Source organism: Notothenia rossii (assembly GCF_949606895.1).
Source record: "Notothenia rossii genome assembly, chromosome: 8".
Taxonomy (NCBI): domain Eukaryota; kingdom Metazoa; phylum Chordata; class Actinopteri; order Perciformes; family Nototheniidae; genus Notothenia; species Notothenia rossii.
This window is the reverse complement of record NC_136906.1, coordinates 18,744,298-18,760,829: the sequence shown is the minus strand read 5'-3', so window position 1 is coordinate 18,760,829 and position 16,532 is coordinate 18,744,298. Positions and strand designations below refer to the sequence as shown.

The following is a 16,532-nucleotide window of genomic DNA, read 5'->3' as shown; positions in this document are numbered from 1 at the left end:
AGTGATTATTTGATACGGTTCTTTCCCAACAAGGTGTCATTACAACAAAAATACTTTTTTATGTTTTGTGTGAAAGAAGATCACAACTGTGGAAATAGGAGCTATTTGCAAATAGGGCAAGGTGTTATGTAAATAATGGTGCTGCATAAACATGAGCTCTGACTAGAAAAAAATGGCATTAATCAAACATGAGCTAGAACAAATTAAAATATGCCAGCTGTATGACTCCATTTTCTCCTTCTTTAGAAAATAATATGAGATATTCAGGCATCCAGGACCACTGATGCTTTGTTGATAATGTATGTGTTATCATGCAAGACATCGCTCTATTGAGAATATAAATGCAACATGGAACTCAAGTGAACAAAACGAATTATTATCAACAATGACGGAAATGTTCACAGTCATGGTCGAGTCTGAATGAATTTATTCAGAACGTCCCTGCACACCAGCACACAACCACTACAAAGCTACACAGTCGCAGCTCGCAGGCCCCTATCTTAGACTTCATTCAATGTTTTCCCATCCTCTGCATTTTAACCACTGCATTTATCAATACTTATCTAGATGATCTTATTAAGGCGGGAGTAGGAAACCAATTATGATGTAGTCTCAATTTTTTCTGAAAAAAGCAGGACTTTGATTCAGTATATCCTCTCCAAAAAAAATCTGTTTTTTTATTCATGTTTCTGGGTTGCATCCATTTATTTGAGAGCCTCTTCAGAAAATACAACAATTCTGAATACTAAAATGAGGAGCAATTTAATGTCATCCTTAACTTTGACTTTGAATCACTTTATATCGTGTTATGTGTACCTGCAAAGGGACAACTGAAGTCTGGAAAGGTAGATGATACTAATATCTAAGGAACTTTGCACAGTGACAATCCATATGTTTGGAAATGTCTTCATGTACATTTTGTTTTCCCTACAGGCCAAGTAACAGTTGGCCTATAGTGTATTTGTATACATGTGTAGAGGTTTCCCAAAAAGATATTCGTTGTTAAAACTTCCATATATGCAAATATTTAGCCTGCTTTACTAGAAAATAACATTTGTGCTCACAACTTAATGTAATTTTATCCAGGTTTGATAAACCACATTCAAAGCTTAGATTTTTCATGACCATTTGACTTTCTATGATTATATTATTTTGGAGTTGAATGATCAAGCAGTGCAGTGTGCAGTATTTGTAACAAGGGACCACTGTTTCTGTTGAGCTGGTCAATCAGCACTTAATTATGTGCATTCACTATTGTTGTTGCTAAGAGACCGGGGTGAACAACTGCTTAGACTGTGCAAAGAATGCCCTGATGCTGTAAATCTGTCCCATTTGGTTCTCAGTGGTCCTTTCTGGACAGTGGCGTTGATGATGTTTGCATACAGTCTTGCCCAAAGCACTGTGACTTTGCATTAATAAGATCTGATCTTGAAAATGAAATCCTGATAGAGTGTATGACTGCAAGAGAGCACAAACTACATTATGCTGTTTATTGCCACAATGAGTCAGGCGATCCATGAAGGTCAATTGACTGAATTGGAGAACAGCATAACAGAGTGGGGACTGTGTGACAGAAGGCTAACATGTAAGGGCGTGTAGAGCCCAATATTAGCTATCATAATGGAAACTGACAAAGGCATTTACAGCGTGGAGAGAAAAGTTGCAACATGCACTGCGGACTGGTGCAATCATTGCAAAGAATATGTAGGTTAGAGGATCTCATCTAGTGTTGCCGACACACATAGACCAAACACTGCTATAAATCCACAATATCTGGTACTCCTGGCAAGGAATGAGATTTCTTTATATAGCAGCATATATATACCTGCAGCTTTTAACATTTACAGCAACTGTTACACTATGTTTTCATATAGTATTTAAGTCAGGCTACTAAAGGAGCTAGTGAAAATGTATAGGGATGAAGGCTTAAGGAAGACAACTTTTAAATATGATCATAACTCTATATTTCTTCCTCCTGTTGCAACACATTCCTCTGTGCTGTGATTTTTATCTTGTAAGGGATAAAGTGCAGCGAGGCGTTCATTAAACGGCTACCTTCTTAATTAAACAATGACTCAGAATATTGATTATAAATTATTTTATTGATTTAAAAATGATCGATTACTTTCGCTATAATAGTCGGTTCCACGGCGTACCAACGTTTGGAATTGCGGCGACAACTTAAAGTGATTCACCGATCAAGTTTCTCTGTAAATGTCCTCTTCACATTTTCTTATCCATTAACCATTACTTTAAACATTGCCAGAGCCCACCGTGTCCCCGTTCGTGTTTACTTCCTGTTTATCTTCTTCTGCTGATTTCTCTAACTTACAGTGCTCTGTCTTCTAACCTCGTTCCTACTGGGGACATGTTATCATGAGAATAAACCAACATGAGGTTTTGTGCTCTCTACATTTATACCAAATAATATTCAAAAAGTAGTCTTATATTTGTTGTCCACATCTGATGTTAATTTTCCTGGAATTCTTTCTGCGGATTGATATGCTCATAGTCCCTTGATCATCCTTAGCAACGGTCTCTTCTTTTTAGCAGCGGTCTAAAAACAAAAATGTTCAACCTCTGGATTGTCCCAATTGACCAATCAGAGTCTAGTATTCAACTAAGCGGTATAATAAAATGTGATACAGTATATGGAATAAATTATGCAGTGGACATAAAGGATATGCAGTTTGTAGAATGGGTATATTTTATATTATTATGTGGTTGTACATGGCTGATGTACCTACTATGTATCACACATATGGCCTTTGATGTATCACTTAAATGGCAAGAGAAATAAGGCAAGGTCGCTAATTACAAACAAACACTGTACGTAAGTGATTTATTGATTTGTCAATTACTTTGTGCAGTATAATAGTACCGACCTCCTGCACTGCCACTGTTTCTTAACACACAGTAGAATAAGACTATGGCGTCTGGCCAGTTTCCTATTTATACCTCCAGGAGAAAAACTATGAGAAACCTGACTGCTTAGTGTGGTAGTTCAGTAGGCTCAGGAACACCATGTACTTTCAAGAGTTTTAACATGGCTCAAAACGGTTGCTGAGTGTCATCCCCTCTCACTCACTTCTTCCCCATAGAGTATTTTGTATGTGCTGTAGTCATTTTTACAGTTCCAGTAACAGGTTTTTATATTGTTCTTAAGTTTGTGTTGGTCAGATTATTTACAGTCTTTATTCTCACCTGTGAGCATGACGAGATCCTGAACTGTTATGACTTTCCTTCAGCCTGTTCATCTTGGGTCTTCAGGATCTTGTCTGTCAGTGGAAGTACCGGAAAAGTATCATCTTTAGAAAACCTCAACTGTGCACAGGGGCAACACACAATCTTAGAAGGATTTTATTCCCTCTCAGAATCTTTCTTTTGTCACAGTGTCTGTAGTGCTGTAAAACGAAGGAAAACAAATCTGGAAAGCCCATTTAGATGCTTTTAAATTCAACATGGTGCGCTTAAGTGCGCACAAGTCTCATAATACAGATGAGTTTTTTGTTGTTGTACAGGTGCATGTAAGATTAACGCAAAATGTTATGACAGCTGTGTTTATCAAATAACTGAGCGTAGATTGATCCATATGAAAAGGGTACAGTCTTTTCTAGCAAATTTTTATCACTCACCTAAAATATTCTCTGAAATACAATGTACAATCTACTTTTTCTCCCATTGAAAAACATCTTAAAGTAATACAGTGGATGCAAATGTAATATAAGTGAAGGCTATTTGATTGCTAAAACATGTAAGAAACCATATCTAAGAACATTTAATTTGATAGGCACTTTATATATTTACTTTATGTATTTCTGTAGAATTACCCTAATGAATTAGGTGCAGGGAAACCACAAATGACCCTCACCCAACTTGGGAAATCACATGCGTCTGGAAACCTAAAAAAGGAGAAAGAACTAGTGTTAGAGAGGAAGCAATGAAGTGGGCGGGCTGAAGTGGCACATTTTCCCGCTTTACGTATGGGTTGGTTATAAAAACTGTCTCGAAACTGTCTCTCGGCCACCAAACTGTATGTGAAAGGCAATGATGAATGCGCTAGGTTGCAATAGGCCTGGTGCAGAACTGCAGCGTTTGAAAAATACGGTGTAAATGGTCCTGATGAGAGTGTGCGCTGCTTGCCGACGAAGAGGGAAACTATAGACTAGTGATCCGCTCGGTGCGTCAGGACGCACAACATAACCGCTGATGGCCTGTGTAGACTATCCGACTTTGAACGGGTGATTTCCAACCGTTTAGCTTTTTTGAGACTGCATCAGCACATAAAGGTGAATAATAGACGACAGTTTGAAAAAGGAAGCGTCCTGCGTGCAGATTCATAGCAGACATCCAAGAGTCTGATTTATATTACGCAGACGTTTTGCGACGGTGGCACATTTGCTCACATGCTTACCGAAGGACGGACAACACGATAACAACTTCATGTGTGTTATTATTCATTTCCTTGACCACGTAACGCCGTAGAAACTCCCATGTTATTACTGTTGTTAAGCAGCAGGACAATGGTGTCGTCGCTTTTATTCATTTTAATGCCCACACAGGCGCATTTTCGCGAGAATCTGCTCTGTCCATGAGGATTTCCCCCTACTGCCTTTATCATATTTGAAGTCGGGAGGATTTTCCCCCTCTCTCGTTTTTCGTTGGTTTGTCTTTAAGATAGCAGGCTATTCATTTTTAATTCTTATGCATCCGCACGAAGACGGGACCTGAGAGGAGAAAACGAGTGATAACCAGAGGGGAAGAGAAGGGGAAGGAGGCAAGTGAGGAGGGAAGCGAGAATGAATGAGACACACTGAGGCATCAAGAAAAGGAGATTGGAGGAATCAAGGTAGGAACGAAGCACCGTTTTATATGTTCTTAATACCAGAGCGACAATAATACCATGTAATGTGCACTACGCAGGCTTCCAGCATCAAGCTGCATGAGGTGTTCAGGCATGTAAGCCGATGTATTGATTAATATATTATGCTTTGACAGACACGGAGTTCGTGTTTACGGTGCGTCAACAGCAGTCGCCTCATATTAAACATGCGTGCTTGATACCCTAAATTAGTTGGATTTGAGAGTAGGGCTCTAGTTTATGGGCCTGTGCATTTCACTGTCGCGTGAACAGTAAATCGTTCGTTTTTCTTGTCCCATAAAAGCAGAGCAGTGGAAGAAATGTTCGGTTTAGTAAATGTGAGCAGGTGACACTGGAAAAAAACAGCCGTATGTTGAGGTTGTTAAATAGCCAATAATAAGTGATTCATTTAATTGTTCACCAGAAAAGGTATACAAAAAAAAGAAAGAGATGTTTTGGGACGTGGACTACACATTTGTAAAACAACCCTCTCCATGGTTCTCCTTTTTTTCTATCCGAGCACAAGTTCCTTCACATAGAGAAATAAATAGGTACTTAATTGATTATTCGATAAATAAAAGGATCAGAACGAAATGAACAGCCTTTAAGTGAACTATGCTGTGTAGTCCCCTATTCCCCTATTTGCAGCATTATTCCTGTAACTTACAAAATGATTACCTGTAGGCCATGTTCTCTAAAAGTGTCTGTGGAGCCCCAGGAGGAATTCAGGATAGTTTGAGTGTGTCCCCAACAAAATGAGACATGGTTTAATTCCCCTCAACTTTTAATAATTTGAAATCCCAATTAAAGAATGTGTAGAATTGGCCACCATGATGTCTTAAATAATAAATGTATCACCTCACAACAGCAAAAAGGCACAGCAAGAAAAATCCTCTCGTATCAATAACCACATTTAATCAAATGTGAGTCATATTTAGGGGTCATATGATCAAAACTGAGGCCCCCTTATATTTAATACTATTCTGAAATAATTCCCAATTTAATAATAAAACATCTAATAAAAGGCATCACATTGTATGATGGATTTCCCCCCCTCATTTTTTCTTTGTATGTTATTATGATCAAATTAAACCTGAGGCGGCAGACAAGAAAGACCCTAAAAAAACTGTTATTTTCTGCTGGTAAGCCTTTTCCTCATTTCACCGGGGCGCATTGTGTTTGTCCTGCCAATTCTTAGGGAAAAATTGGCATGTCTACTATTCTGAAGGGGCTGAATGAAATTCAAATTCTTCAGGTGGTAAAACAGCAATATTGCAACTGTCTGATTGCGTTATCTGGGCATTCAAGAAGCCGGACTTGGAATTGGTTTACTGCCAAAAACTCTCCCCGGGAAGACAGAAGGATTTATTTCCCCCTTGTCTGTGTGTCACATCACCATCAGAAAAATTGTTCTCAGCTTTCAATGGGTGAATAATAGTCATACATTAGCATGGCATTAATGATAGTCAGACTTTTAATAAGTCACTAATCATAATTAGACTCTTTTTACTTTATAGTTTTGGGAGGCTCTGCGATACTGTGGTCAGGATTTGACGAACATATTATTTAGTTGAATGCACTAGTTGTGAAGGAAATACTGTTAACAGAAACCGGAATTATTTGTATTTGTCAACTGCATTCAGTTAACAAATACATGCTTTCCTATACATGTGTATGCAACACACACCAGCACATGCGTACACACACAATAGTAGAGTGAGTACTCTTATGTTTTCTCTGCACTTTTCTTTTTCTCTTCTTCATGCAATATGTATGTCACCCTATAGCTCTTTGACAAGGCTGACTTAATGAATATGTTAATAGCCAATAAGCAGAAAAATACTGCTCTGCTATGAATTTCATAAAATGACCTAAGATGTTTCACTCCCTCAAGACAATTAAATGTATTGCATATATGCTGGTTCAAAGAATAATATGAGAATAAAATAACCGGATTAAAAAAAAATGCTGAGGGCTTAAGGTGTTACGATAACATTTGACAATGTCTCATTTTTCCCTGCATGGTTATTAATAACAGCAAGGGACACATATTGACTACTACATATCAATAAAGGATTGTTGATTTTGACACTGCATGGAAATGTGTCCTTAACCTGTGAAGGACACGGACATCTTTGTATTTTCATACATGGTGTGAAAATGGAAATGAGCGTGTTTTTCAGCAATAGCACATTATTGTACAGATGCAATTGGCTTGAAAAACAACATCATTCAAAAGGGAGAAAATAACTGATTATCTAGACTGCTCTGAGAATTCACCAAACCCACAATTTAAGTTTATTTTCAATTTTTGAGAATAGAATAGTCTTCAATTTAATATTTTCTGCCCCAGCTCCAGAGACAAAATGGTGTCCTCTATTGTTACCTTATCTGTTCCGATATATAAAAAAAATAAGAGTATATGCAAAACCACTTTCGATAACAAAATGAAGAGATTGTCTAATGATCTACTAATTTCAGACAACTCAATTGTACGTATTTCTAAAATTCTGTTGCCCAACCAGGCAAAACGTGCATTTAGGGGAAAACACGCTGCTGTTGAATTTGAATACACACTAAAAAAAGGGATGATGAATTAATATAAACCTGCTTACATTTAGCTAAACTTAACAGCACATAATACGTGTCCATGAGACTTGTTCTCTCATTGTGTTTCCCTTTTGTTCGTCCTGTGAGTAAACTCGAAAAGGCGTAAACACAGTTTTGGCATTTATCCTGTGTGTATTTGAGAGTCAAGTAGATAAAACATTTTAAAAAATGTGATGCAAAGGTATGGTTGTCACACACCCATATATATTTATCATACCAAGATGGTTGCTGATGTAGTAACACACTTGCTTAACACAGTCGTACACTATTACCTGCTGTACACACATGCTGCCACTGTTTGCCCTGTTCAACCTCCAGGAGGGGATCATGGGAGAATCTTAAGTGACAATACAGAACAGGCTAACTCGATGCTGGCACGGCAGTATATTATGATGATAAACGTAATCTCATCATTGCCTTTTGATGATAAAAAGCTCCCAGATATGATATCTGATTAGAACTAAAGTACAAGCCTTCCAAGCTTCTTTGCCGATTCCCGGCTTCTCGTGGTACATTGTACAGGGGAATTTATTTTGAATAATCACGTTCATGATCCATATTTGCAATAATAATCCATTCAAAACAACGATCTGCAACATTGTATCTGGAACGTATTTTTCTTTTCAAAATATCATTTTGACATTTCACTCAAAATCATGTTGATAACTGGACGACTGGCTGCGACCTTTAGCACAATAACTTTGGTACTGCATTTGTCCCGCCATCATTTCATATTTGCTGACATTTGAAACAAAATGGATACATTTTGGTTGATACTTTTATCAGAATGGGTTCTAGATTCAAATGTTCTAATATCGTTTCATTTGAGTGGGTGATCCGTGTGCAGAGTGGAGGGATCCCGGGATAGATGTAGCGTGTGTTTCTAATATTTTTTGCTGTTTTCAATGAACTAGTAGCTTTCCCTCTCTGCTTCCCTTTGTATGCAGCACTGTTTACCTGGCAGTTGCAGCTACTGTATATGGTTGTTACAAGATGACAAGGCTTGTCCTTACAGGAAAGCCATTATGATTATAATGACAGTTATTGTTGATCAGTGTTTTACCACTGCCGACAACACACAGTGGAAATGGCTTTCTGTTGTTGCACTAGTTATTGCAATCAAAAATTCCCTATTATATTTTCTAAGACTTTTTGTAATGTGTTGACTGTTTTCCACTTAAATGCTAGATTACATTTTGGGAGCATGAACAGCCATTAATACATTGGAAAGAGACAGATAATTGATGACAAGAGAGAAAGAAAATAGAAAAAGGGTGAAGAGTACAGAGTGTGGTAGCAGTAGGGGAGAGCGATTGGTACGAAGCAGAAATTGTCTTTGCTGTGGTGCCGAGTTGCTATAATGTTGTGCAGTGTTCGTCCATTTTGCAGCATTCTGTATCTACATTTCACTGTGATCTCTGCTAAATCTGAAGAAAGACTGAAGATGAGAGCTTTGAGAAGCCAATCTTATAGGAACCCTACCACATTCTAATTCAATTCAGTTGCTGCCAGCCTTGAGCACGTGTAGGCGCCTGCATGGCGAAAATGAGCACGAGCAACTAAAGCACATGAACAGAAAAAATCGATGAGGACTCTTTTTCATAAATGGAGTGGGTGTTAAATTAGCTGGATGGGCCCATGTAGCAACACATTGGATTGAGTGCCTGGTGTATTTGGGTTGTGTCTATCGACTGAAAGACGACTTGGTGCTCAGCAGTGAAAAGACTCAGTGATGCTCAATCAATGTGACCAATCAGCCTCACCAGCAATTCATTCGGTTTTACACAGATTTGTCAGGGGGAAGGGGACTCTGAATTGGTGTTTAAAAAGTTTGTGACTGCAGTTTTTTTAGCTGTTAATTAAGGTCGGCTTTGATTGCCCTTTTGATCCTGCCTGATTTGTATATTCATGTTGTTAAAAGCAACTTTAAATACAAGTTATCAGCTCACTACGTGTTTCCGATTTCATTTCTTTACATATTTTTAATGAGTGTTCAAGGCCCTGTGCCTTGAACACTCATACAATTTTTAAGGTGCTTGGTGTAGTGATCACAAATCAATATCACTTTTGCCCTGCTTGTTGTCTGCCATTTTGGGAAATCAGAGATGAGAGGGACTTGATCTTTCTGCACCTGTAGCAGTTTGAATACTGCTGGTATATGCCAGTAGAGATACAGGAAACACAAAAACATGTTCATAAGTTTTAGTAAAGAAGAACAACTCTATTTCTACAGGATTATGACATCTCTTCATCTCTTCACACAAATGTTTTGCCACATTTACACACAAGGTTACTGAGTATTGGAAGGGAGTGAGTTAGAAAGGAAGCCTCACACACAAAGAGAACACTGCTGAGAAGGTCCATCAGGCTATCTTCGTTAAATCCTTGTCCTCAGGTAATTGGAGTAGCTTTCCAGATCCAATCTGTCCATCTGAAAAAGGAGGAGCACACAGATGAAAGGAAACAGGGATCAATTGACCTAATAGCTTGTCCAATCAATCCTTATGTTTTTCTGATAGCTTGACGCAGGGTGCAGACAAGAGTGGCGGATGAACCCCTCTAATTGGCTCGGCCAAAGCGGGCAGAGTGGGAGTCTGAGTAGTAATGGCAGGAGTAGTCGTCGCCCCGTCTCACACCTGGCACTCTCACTCTTCCAGCGTCAATACAGACACCTTTGTCCTCATTACCTTCAGCTTAGTGCCATGTACAGGCCTTTCATCTGCTGCTCCTGGACTCCCATGTTCCTTCATTACACCTCAGTTTACACGATCCATTTCTCGCTTTTTGTCACTGATCCTTCACACTCAATGACTAATATTGGAGTTACTCAAGATCGTCTAGGCTATCAACACATTCAGTCATGCAGCAGAATCAGGAAAGACGTGTACATAAACAGCGACTCCGTCTGTGTGTGTTTGTGTGTAGGTGTGTGTCTGGCTGTCTGGCCCTTACAAGCAGTGATGATCACCTGAGACTCACCTGAGTCTTCCACAGAGGACAGCTCTGGTGGGTTCGTATTTGTGTCAGCTGTACTCCCCTTGGAGTATCTGGTGTTTCACTATAGTGAGCATGTTTGTGTTTGTGCGTCTCAGTGTTTGTGCGCATGTGTTTCCGTGCTGTGAAAGAGGCAACACCAAGAAACAACACTGGCACCAAAGAAAGCTGTTTGTTGGCCCGTCTGCCAATATGGGTGTTGGATGGTGGCAGGTAGCAACAAAAAAAGAGACGGTAAGGGAGGTAAGGGAGATGAAGCTCCTACACAGAGGTGTCAAAGGGCACGTATATTCATAAACAGCTGCAAAAACACCTAGAGCATAATGCATGCAGTAAGAAGATGCCAGATGAGACAGAAAGGGGGGAGGTGCACCGTGATGGAAAAAGTCCATAAACACCTAGAGCAAGGAACTTCAGCAGCGAGAGAGAGAGAGAGAGAGAGAGAGAGAGAGAGAAAGAGAGAGGGAGAGGAGCGTATCCAGAGTGGATTAATTAAGGATTATAATTATGTTGGGACTTTGCATGTCTCACCTGAGACTGCCCTGTGCCACTCCTCTCCAATCCTCATGCCCTCTGCTCCTCTGCACATATGGACACAAACCATAGGAAAATACAACCCACACTTGTGGTATCAGAGGTTCACCTCTCTGACACTGTGCAGTAAAGTGAAAGAGAGAAACAGTGCATTAACCTTTTTTGCTGCTATTTTTAATCAATCCACTGCAACACTGATTTTAGTCTTTGTGTTCACGCTGTAAATGTGCCAAATTAATCGGTGTGCTGCAAAAGTGCTGAGTAAAAAAATAGGTTTATTTTTTTTAGGTTCGTGACCATACATACAATTGTTAAAATCCCCAAACGTTTAAGGAAATCAGGTTAGTGGCTTACAGTATAAACAAACTGGTGTTAAAGAGCAATTACACACATTTATTTTCAAACTTCATTTTCAGCCAACAGGGGGCAGTTGAACAACCTTAAGGTACAGCATTGACATATTATCAACTTGTAAAGTTGTTATTGTGAAGTGGCATATTCACCCATTTATAAACACGATAGCATTTATCTGGAGACATGTTTCTGGCTTTGTGACTCACATACAGTAAGCCTAATATTCAAACCTCTTTATTTTCACATGCAGCTCCAAATATTGCCATCAGAATTCTGGACAAAGACTTATTTTTTGGTGCGCTGCTCATTGTTATCAATCGGATTAGCAACTCTTTGGGTTGAGAGACAGTGGCTAGAACTGTATTGTTTATACAACAGACAGTTTACAAGCAGATTTTTAAGATAATAAAAACGTTATCTTTAGAAGATAGCTGAAGGGTTTCGAGATTGCATTCCAGCCAATAGGTTCTGCCTCTGTTGCTCTCCACACGGACTATTTACCTGCATTTAACCAAAGCCAGCTCAAAAATGATTGTCCGATACTACTAAGACTAAAAACAAAAAACACAACACTATATATGACTCTTATCCACTTTACGTTGTAGAATCAATGGCAGGGCACCCATCATTGTTGTGTTATCCCTAAATGTTTTACTACAAAAAAACAGGTTACATAAATATCAGTATGCTCTAGAATGTTACTATCACGCACATTCTCTATGACCTGTATTACCTGCATATACTAGTGAAAAACCAGATGGAAGAATGATTTCTCTGTCATCAAATTGTCAGGACATCTTGGACCTCCCTTGGAGATCAGACTACTGAATATGAGATAAATAGAGCATGTGATGCAAGCCTGACCACAGCCTGACTCCGACCCTGCTGTAGAGACGGGCAGTGCTAGCAAGCTCTGGGGACAGAGGCAGCAGAGGAAATACGGTGTCAGATTTTCTCCGTAAAAACAGGATTGAGATTGTAATATTCCAATCCATTGAGGGGATAAAGCTTTGTTTTTTTCAACAACTAGCATCCAGGTGTACATTTAAGAGTATCACTGAGAAGTAAGATGCTGCTAAAAATGACCATGCATGCTCAGCAAATCTTCACTGTCCTTTTTGAAGTTTGTTTTTTTGTTTGGTTCTAAATAAAACCTGTGCAATGCAGCATTTTTGCCATCACAATTTGAAGCATGGCAAAAAAGGGATAATGTTTTAATCTTAAATGATAGCCAACATGAAAAGGCTACACGGATGGTGATGTCTGTCAGGATATGAATGAGCTTATAATCCAATACCGATTACTATCACACCACTTGCTCCCATCTTTTAGTGCTATTAGAGTATGAACATAAACCACACATCATATGTTATCTGACCACAAAATACACTTTCCAGACCACAGCTTAACCTCTGGTCATCTGACAGCCCCAGAACAACACACACGCACACACACACACACACACACACACACACGCACGCACGCACGCACGCACGCACGCATAAAACCATAAACTGACCACCAAAGGCAGATGAGAACATGAGGCGTTTAGGGAACGGAAAGGAAAAGGGTTTAATTGAGTCTTTGATCATTATAGAATTACCATGTGCCTTCTTGGCACCCTGGTTATTGTTTCATGGATTAATCATTTTCATTCCACAAATTGTGGAATCCACATAGCAAATCAGTGCTGCCTGCATGACATAGATATATGCAGTTGTAGCAAGGGAATTTTAATGTGTTCTTGGCCTCCAATTGGCTCAAGCTGTCCATGCGACTTGATTTATTTGAAAGATTGGTTTTATTGATTTACGGAATTAATGTGAGCCAGTTTAATCAGTGTGCTATGGAACTATGCAGAATTTGACATCTCTGTGAACTCAGATGAATTGAGCGTAGAGTATTGATCTGGTTACCCACAGTATTTATTCAGCTATTTGTCTTAGAGCTGATTAATTCAGTTTGTACGAAATGATGTAGGTACGTGTTTATGAGGCTGTGTGAGCGTTTGTCTCCCTATCTCTTTGTGTATTTTCGGAACTAGTAATTGCATATGGTATGGACTGCAGATTTCAGCCTTGTATTGAAATAGCAACATTTCAATTTCTACCTTTTCTTTTCTGCACATGCGAAATCATGCTGCCACTGAACGTTATAAAATTACAAATGACAAGCAGGCTCAGTACATGCCCGTTCAGCATTAATGCACATGCGAACATGCACACATACATAAACACACGGCACATACCGATACAGTATGGGTATATGTATGTCCAATAACTGCGCTTTGATGTGTGCAGTGTGTGAGGTATCGTTATGTAACAGCAGTATGCTCTATAATTGCAGGCTGTATAATGTAGGTCTGCAGCAGGGTCCAGCACCAGTGATGATTGAGCAGTATCTGTCAAATAGGGCCAGAGGAGGGAGAGTAGTTCTCCAATTAAAACTAAGGATAGATATGGATGCTTTCTGACAGCTGTCTTATCTGATTCAGCTGTATGTGGAAGAAGAACATTTGTTTGAAGATGCTTGTTTAGGCTCATTATGGATAAAAGCAGAAGCATCAATCAGATCTTTCCCCCCCTTTTCCAAATTACTGCTGAGATTTTACACAGTAGAACATCTCAGTATTAATTCTGGCTGCACATATTCATAAAGACCTTTTGCTGTCCTACCTGTAATACTACAATAGTATTTAAGTACAAAGGGGTACAAATAAATGCCTGGAATTAGGAGATTATCACGAAAGAAACTGATGACTTTCTGAAGCCTCTAAGTCTACAGAAGCATCTTTATAGTGTATGCTATTTTAAAACGTGTTATACAATCTGATAGATCCAACAATGCAGTGTTATGTTGTTACTGAAGGGTAAAGTCAGCCATGTTATGATATACTGTACTGCAGAAATGTTGACTCCTACGCTATGTGCTTATTTAATCATATAACATGGATAGCAGCTCAGGTCATGATTAACATGCAAGTTCAAATTAATGTAATACTCTGTTCTACCGGCATTATATTACAGTGTACATCATATAGTTAATAAGACAAACGACTTAAGATACTAAAGTGATTATCCTTGGATTTATAAGAAACTTAGATACGGAGGTCTACCCATTTTGTAAGAAATATATTTAAGTTAAATGGATTATGTTTTGTTGGCGGTGTAGCATTGCAAGAAATATACTTTTGTGGATGCCTGAAATTCTATATATTTAATTAAAGATACACAAGGAAACATTAACCTTCAGAACTGTGCAGCATTTTTACATAATTAATTTGATTATAAATGAATTATAACTACCTCAAAGGTGACATGCATGCCAATAACTTCATTATTACCACATTAAGGCAGTACTCAAATAATTGCAGCAGTCATGTTAACGTGTTAACATGATTATCTCAGTAGAATTGAATCCAGAACGAAAGTAGGGATAACTCAATTGTTTGACTCAAAAATCAACCTTTTGCACTACTCTGGCATACATCTGTATTCAGATTTTTATTCTGTGCAAAGCAGTGTTTTTGTACAAACACTGACATGGCTAGCGGTGTAAAACAAAGGCAGACAAAGGGGAATGTTGGGCTACAGCGGAGCGTCTTTTATGTTACAACCAACTCTGCAAGTGACAGAGCCTGTGTTACAGGGCTCTGTAAATGCATCATTCCAATAAAACATAGACACACATTCCCTCCGGTTTTTGTTGTTGTTAAAAAATGTTTTTGCTCGGCTACTTTGCATCAAACAAACCATGTAAACACTGGCTACCCAGCAAATCGAGTGTATGCAAATCATAATCGTACAATCGCCTTGAGGTGGTAAACAGGTTACAGTGTCTATTTGAACAAACAGTTCCACACAAATCTGAATATCTGCAAGACTTCATATCATAAAGCCCTCTCTCACCATAAACTCTTGTTTTTTGGTTTAATATGATTAACATATTTTCTGTACCCAGCCAGTTCTGTCTGTAACAGTTTATTCTGCCCTCACAGATTGTCAACTAGTCTAAATTATTAAGTGACTTCAGCCCACATAAATACCTGTTTGCTTATCTACCATTTGCCATTTACAGACTAAATGTCTTTGTGCTCACTAGTTCTCCCAATATGTGCCTGTTTACACTCTTTTGCCCTCGTACATGCTTCTGTGTGGACTCCCCTTCGTCTGTGAGTGTACTAACGTTTGCCCTACACTCACCTTCTTTCCTGCTCGTGTGCCCCCCTCACTCACCCTCCGATGCTAGCAGATATGGATGGAAATACAAATGACCTCTGATGAACCGAGATATTGAGTTGTTTTAAAGCTGGAGGCTTTAGACAATATCCCTTCCTTGCTCTGACGTGCTGCAGAAGGATGGGGGCTACATGGGGATTTATGACCCCCGTCCCCAGCAGCTATCTCCCCCTCTACTTGCACTTCTCCCACTGGCTGGAATTAGCATGCGAGGAAAACAAACAAATTACAAGGAAACAAACACGCCAGTTAATAAGCATGTGGTGACATAAAGAGAACGTTTTCAGCTGGATGCAGACTGAAAGAGGGGGAGGGGAGGAAGGGCAGCATATAATCTTCTCTCCCTCACCTCTGTCTTCTGTTTTTGCATTTCCCCCTCATTTCCTCCTGCGACTCTGTCCCCTCCACCCTCTGGAACTCGCCGGTGGGGCTTTCCGAAAGAGATCATCTCTGAGCATGGGCAGTATGAGACAGATGGGCGGATGATGGATCTGACGTGATAGACAGCAGGGTGATGGATGGCTGGCTGGCTGATAGGGGATTAATGCAGTGCTGAGGCCGCTGCAGCCCAGTGGATGGCTTAGTGATAGATAGATAAAACTGACGAGCAGATAAACAAGGGACTGCTAATCCACGCCCCCTTGATGGACAGAAAATCAAAGAGAGGGAAAAGAACCACCAAATGAGAGGTGGACCTTTTTATATTTCCATCATAGGGTGTAGAGCTTTAATGGAAGGACGCAAGGTGAGAGGAGGTAGGGGCCTAAGGAGAGTTAATGAGGAGCATCGGGTTGTAGTACTGTCCTAGCATGGGTCAGTGATAGCACATGTCTGTCAAGCCAGGCTCGATGCTGGATATATTGGACGAGGGCGGGAGTTTTGGTGATATGGCGTAGAGGGCGACTGCGATAGCTGGTGATGTGCCATTTTAAGTGACGGGG

General features: G+C 39.5%; 1 protein-coding gene across 3 annotated transcripts in view; it reads left to right on the top strand.

The window, feature by feature from the left end:
* The window catches only part of adgrl1a (adhesion G protein-coupled receptor L1a), a 151,747-nt gene that overhangs the window by 52,162 nt on the left and 83,053 nt on the right, over positions 1–16,532 (top strand). Inside the window, exon 1 of one of the 3 annotated variants that reach the window (XM_079642930.1) lies at positions 4,171–4,849. The exons of the other annotated variants lie outside the window; for them this stretch is intronic. The gene's annotated coding sequence lies outside the window, so the exon portion shown is untranslated. Of the gene's footprint in view, positions 1–4,170; positions 4,850–16,532 lie in introns of those variants that run through there. 3 annotated transcript variants of the gene reach the window in all.